The sequence below is a fragment of the Cibotium barometz genome, chromosome 19 (assembly GCF_041138505.1).
Source record: "Cibotium barometz isolate CiBa-2024 chromosome 19, ASM4113850v1, whole genome shotgun sequence".
Classification (NCBI taxonomy): domain Eukaryota; kingdom Viridiplantae; phylum Streptophyta; class Polypodiopsida; order Cyatheales; family Cibotiaceae; genus Cibotium; species Cibotium barometz.
The window spans coordinates 36,574,294-36,580,726 of record NC_141064.1 but is presented as its reverse complement, the minus strand read 5'-3'; positions in this window follow the sequence as shown (position 1 = coordinate 36,580,726).

Sequence of the window (6,433 nt, the reverse complement as noted above, 5' to 3'; positions counted from 1 at the left end):
TTTCTCTAGATATTTTTCCCAACATCCCCATTTTCAAGCCTGCTTTTGCTATTTATGGTGCATCTTTGCTGGTCGGCCTGTCCTCTAGAGGCTGACTGTCCCATGGCTGCCACTATATAAAGGTGGTTTAGCCTTGCCATTCTACATAGGCAGATTCTCTAGCTTTCTAGCTTTCTCTCTTGGATCTTGGCCGCACCTACGGTGTGCCTCGTGCTGCCATCTCCAGCCCTTGTATTCACTTTGGTGATTATCATTTCTCTCAGTTCTCGTTGATCTTGTGTTTGTGCAATCTTGTTCTATTTCATTGTTTGCACTTTGTCACACCCTCCCCCCCCACTCCCTCCCCTGCCCTCTTTGATGTAATGTCTTTCTGATAGCGGCCAAATGGAGAGTGAACCCTTTCCCTCTTGCTCTTTGGTTTTTAGAGGGATCATCTGTACATGGTTGCCTCTAGCGTGTACTATGCAGATGTACACATGGTGTGCTCATGTTGACTTCCCTTTCTTCTGTTTGTGGTAGATGTTTGCAATGATATCATTGCAGAAAACCTTTAGGTGCTGGTAGTTGAAGAAGAGGGTAATGTGGGTCTAAATACCCATGATGAGGTGTGAAGCTCCGTTATTGGTATGGCTAACATGGATGGATGTTGACGGTGAGGACATGTTAGCTGGTGGTGAGGTTATCTCTTTGTGGACCAGATGTTGATGACGATGGCTAAAAGAAGCCGCAATGTATGCTTGGTCCTAGTTGAGGTTGTTGATGGCGAGGTTGTCGATGTGAGGCTGGGCATTTGGGTTTGTAGGGCGGCACGGAGTTGGTTTCTCCAATGGTTGGGACAAGATCTCCAACACAGCTTTAAGTTTTTGAATCGCCACTAACACATTTCTGCTTTCTTCTATTCTCTGCTTTCTTCATGCTCCAGCACTTTCTGCTTTCTTCGACTCTTTTTCTGCTTTCCTCGACCTTTTTCTTGTTTGTGATAGGCCTTCTAGTTGACTTCATAGAGGCCTTTTGATGTGATGTAGCTGTCTCTCGAGCTAAGTAGACATTGGAGAGATTGTCATGGAAGTCTCCCATTTCTTGGTGAAGTAGGAGGAAGAATTCTTCCAAGCTGTTTGCCATGCTGCCATGTTTGAAATTCCTGCCATCTTTGGAATGGCTTGTTGAGGGGCAGGTTCCTGCGGTGCTATGGGTTCATCTTTAGTTTGCTACTTTGGGGAGGCAGGTTCTTGTGGCTCTGACTTTGAGGAAAGACTCATGGAGTCTTCTTGCACCTTCTTGGGCCGCCATACCATCGACCATTGAGCATGCAACATGTGCATTGCCAATAATCAAGCAAGTCTAGTAAGTTAGGGCCCCCTGGACATGCCATGGGCGCGCGGACATTGTAAACAATGGGTCAATGTATATAAGACATTTATGGAAATATGAAAGGGAGGTATTCCCATTCCACAATTTCATGTGTTGAGTGAGAGAGAGTGAGAGAGAGAGCTTGAGCTTGTGCATGCTTGCTTGCCCTCTTGCTTGCTACCTCATGTGTGTGTGATTCTAAGCTTGCTTCCTTATCTCCCCTTTCTTCCTTCCCCTCCTCTCATTGCTTGAGCCATATCTCACATGCAAGGCTTGGTGTTGAGAGAAGCTTTCTAGCTTCACCTCCATCAAAGCTCCACATCTCCATAGCTTCCTCAATCCCTTCTTGAGTGACACAAGAGGTGGATGGGAGTGGTGTAGTAGCTCGTGACGTCCCAAGGACGAGCTATCCATTGTGGATGCCAAGCTCCAATCCTAGGTAATAACCCTTGCAACTTTCTTTCTTCTTTTCTTCTCATTAGCTAGTTTCCATTGCAAGGTAGGAGTTCATTTCTTGAACATCTTTGGCACCGCTGCCGGGGATTGGAGTCATTGGTGAGCTTGACATCACCCCCTTGAGGTGGTGATTGGAGTGACCAACAGCCCTTTGAGGAGAACTCGTTGGTAAGAAGTGTTTGTTCTTTTTGTTGTTTAAGTTGTTTCATGCAATTGTTGTGTTTTGTTTTTGTTTTTACTTAATTGGAGAAAGACACTTGGAGCATCGAAGACAACCTTGGAGTAAAGAATCAACAAAATCAAGCAAGTAAGTGCCCTAAACAAGCTTTGTGTGTCAATTTCCATATGCATAGTAATTCTAGAAAAAGTGCATTTTAGGTCATATTAATCAAAGCATTAGTCTTAAATGGTTAGCCATTGGTAGGCATTGAGCATAAAATTGAAAAGCTTAGATTTAGAGCTTTCCATTGAGCATATGCATGATAGCATTAGGCATAAAAAAACCCTAAAAACCATAAAATTTGAAAAAGGACCAAACAGGGAAAAAACCAGCAAAAGCTCTCTGTTTCAAGATACACGCTCATAACAGAGGATGAACGGTCGTTCATCTTGACGATGAACGTATACATCCTGACGATATACGCGTTCATCCTGAGCTCTGTCAGGTCAGAACATTAAAGGGTAGTTAAGGTTAAATCTGCATCTGATAGGAGAATCTGCCAAAATTGATAGGCATTAAAGGGGTGTAATTGCATCTGACAGGAGAATATTGACATCTGACACTGTCAGTGTACCCGTGTATCCTAACGATATACGCGTTCATTCTGACTATATGCGTTCACCTTGAAGTAGAAACACGACCGTATATCGTGATGATATACGCGTTCATCCTGTCGATATATGCGCTCACCCTGTCGATATATGCGCTCACCCTGAAGTAGAAACACGATCGTATATCCTGACGATATACGCATTCATCCTGACGATATATGCGTTCATCCTGTCGATATACGCGCTCACCCTGAAGTAGAAACACGATCGTATATCCTGATGATATACGCATTCATCTTGACGATATACGCGTTCATCCTGTCGATATACGTGCTCACCCTGAAGTAGAAACATGACCGTATATCTTGACGATATACGCATTCATCCTGATGATATACACGTTCATCCTGTTGATATATGCATTCATCCTGAAGTAGAAACACGACCGTATATCCTGACGATATACGCGAGGATATACGCGTTCATCCTGAAGCCAGTGTTTGTAAAAAAAAAAGAAAAAAGAAAAGAAAAGAAAAAGGGGGTACATGCGACTGAGAATGGGCAAATTAGTTGGGCTCAATCCAGTGGGGACAGAGTGGCAACAACCTCACATTGAATTTTACAATTAAAGTGAGAGTGAAAATCTTTTTTTTAGTTATAACAGCGGAATATATTAAAAAAAAAAGAGGTTACAAGAGCCCATGTGGAAGGTCCATGGGGAGACACTAAGACCAGATGAACCCTTCAGAGACACTTCTCTGGTCTCTTCATCCGAGAGTGAAAATCTTGGAGATACAGGAGACTTAGAGTAAGACCCATAGCTGATCCATACACCCTATACATGGACGCAGTCCCAAAATCCAGCCAAGTCCCAAACTCTCCTACTGGTTCAGAGAGGAGCATGTCTGAAAGAGTACTCAAGTACTTCCGCGGGAAAGGGCCAGCCACTACTAAAACCGAGGCCACCACAACATCGATGGTGGCAGCCCAACATAACCAGAGAGCTGAGGAAGAAGCCTCTCTAAACTATAGGGAACCAACAATCCCTGTATCCATGAATGAAGCCAATGCACCCACACAGCCACAGTTCACCACAAGGGGTGGCTCAATTGGCTTGTCAACCCTTGTTTGAACTTTATTGGGAAGTTCAACCCCCTTACTCGAGCTCAAAGATGCACTCTTTGTTGTCTCCTCATCTAAACCATCTTGGATTACTGCTTTTTCTATGCCCTTTTCCACTTTCCTGACTCGTCTCCTCCTGTGGGACTTGGTGGGTGGGTTCTGTGCTTCTATGCTAGTGCTTCCTTGCAATTGAGCTTGCTCTCAAGTTAGCACATTTACTGGTGACACTATTCTTCCTGGTGGCTGGACACTTATCATTCTGATTGCTGTGTCTGGTGCACTCAGGTTTTGAGCAATAACAGTCGATTTGTTGGGACAATCCTTGATAAGATGGTCAACACTACATTTTACACAAGTGTGAAGTGGCGGTTGGGCACTTTGGTTCAATAGTTGGTTTGTGGCCAAGGCAGATGCCCTTGCGGGGCATTTTGCCCCGCGATGATGAGGTCCTTGATAGTGGGGTAACACTACATCAGAGCTCTCCTTTGGCCAAAACTCGCATCTCTACCCCTCCCTTGGTGGTGAGGTATGGTTTGAAACACCGGTATAGGTGTTGAACCCTGCATAATGATGTAGTTAGAAGTAAGATTTGCAATGTCCTCTTGAACTTCATACGTTCCATCTATGTCCACCGAATACTCCCCTCTCTTGTTCTTGATCTACAAGCATCTGGTTCAATGGCATGATCCATGGTAGTGGAGGTTGAGGTGGCAACATTGGTGGGGGTAGAGGCATTTCTACCATCCTATACATTTCCCATGGTTGACCTTGATTGACTGGTACAATAGCATTACTGGTAGCTGGAAGTGCGGGTAATGCCATTGGCTATCTCGGCCCTGGTAGCATGTTTTAGGGTGCTGCTCGTGGATACCTACATTGATTGGTTTCATGATTTTCTAGCTGCATACAATGCGCACAATAGACCAATTATCTTGGCCTCAATTGAGGGCATTCACAGTGCTTGTATGGTTCTGCAACACCACACTAACTCCCTCCTTAGGTACAGATGAGCATTTGTTGGGACTTCTCTTCCCTCACGCAGTGTGATCTTCTCCAAGATCACACTACTCAGCTCATCCATTGTCATGTTCCTAACCTGCTTATCCAGATTCTTTGTTTTCAGTTTGACCATGTTCTTAGAGGACACTTCAGATGGTGACGCCTTAGCCTCTTTAGACCTAGTGATCCCCATCCAAAGTAATAGCCAACTTGTAGCAATCATCCAAAGTTACTGGTCTAGCAAGAAGTAGATAGTCATGTTAAGCAAAGGGGGATAATTAGCATTTTGATTAATTTTTAATTAGTCATAATCAAGATTTTTCACTTTTCATTAGGGGCTAATTGGCATTCAACGAGGGGGATGTAGGCATCTTCCACATTTGGCATCATTAGAGAGCTCCATGTGTAGCTCTAAGCAAGGACATCCACCCCATCAAAAAACAGTAGAAAAATCAGCTCTCTAGAGCCTTCAAAAATTCAAAATTTGGAGCAAGGTAGCCTCTTGAAATTCTGGTTTTTTGATTAGGGAGAAAATTGGATTAATTTTGAATTAATCTTGCTTAGCAATAATTAAACCAAAATTAGTAGAGGGTGGGTCTATGACAAAAATTGAAGGGCATTAATGAGGTAGAATAAAAAATTACCAAAAACTGACAGAAAAAACGGTGGGAAATTAAATTCTGACACTGTCAGTCAACGCGTAATTCCTAAGCGTTATTCCTCAAGAATTACACGTAATTCTTCAAAAAACACGACCGTAATTCCTCAAGAATTACGCGTAAATCCTCAAAAAATCACAACCGTAATTCCTTAGGAATTACGCGTAATTCTTCAAAAAACACGATTGTAATTCCTCAAGAATTATGCATAAATCCTCAAAAATCACGACTGTAATTCCTCAGGAATTATGCATCAATCCTCAAAAATCACGATTGTAATTCCTCAGGAATTGCGCGTTATTCTTCAAAAATCACGACCGTAAAGAATTACGCGTTATTCCTTAAAAATCACAATCGTAATTCCTCAGGAATTACGCGTTAATCCTAAAAAATCACGACCGTAATTCCTCAAGAATTACGCGTTAATCCTCAAAAATCACGACCGTAATTCCTCAAGAATTACGCGCTAATCCTCAAAAATCACGACCGTAATTCCTCAGGAATTACACATAAATTCTCAAAAATCACGACCGTAATTCCTCAAGAATTACTCGTTATTCTTCAAAAATCACGACCGTAATTCCTCAGGAATTACGCGTAAATCCTCAAAAATCACGACTGTAATTCCTCAGGAATTACGCGTTATTCCTCAAAAAACACGACCGTAATTCCTCAGGAATTACGCGTTATTCCTCAATAATCACGACCGTAATTCCTCAGGAATTACGTGTAAATCCTCAAAAAACATGACCGTAATTCCTTAGGAATTACGCGTTATTCTTCAAAAAACGCGACCGTAATTCCTCAGGAATTACGCGTTATTCCTCAAAAATCACGACCGTATTTTTTCAGAAATTACGCGTAAATCCTCAAAAAACACGACCGTAATTCCTCAGGAATTACCGTAATTCCTCAGGAATTACGCGTAAATCCTAAAAAAACACGACCGTAATTCCTTAGGAATAATGCGTTATTCTTCAAAAATCACGACTGTAATTCCTCAGGAATTACGCATTATTCTTCAAAAATCACGACCGTAATTCCTCAGAAATTATGTGCTATTCTACGACCGTAAT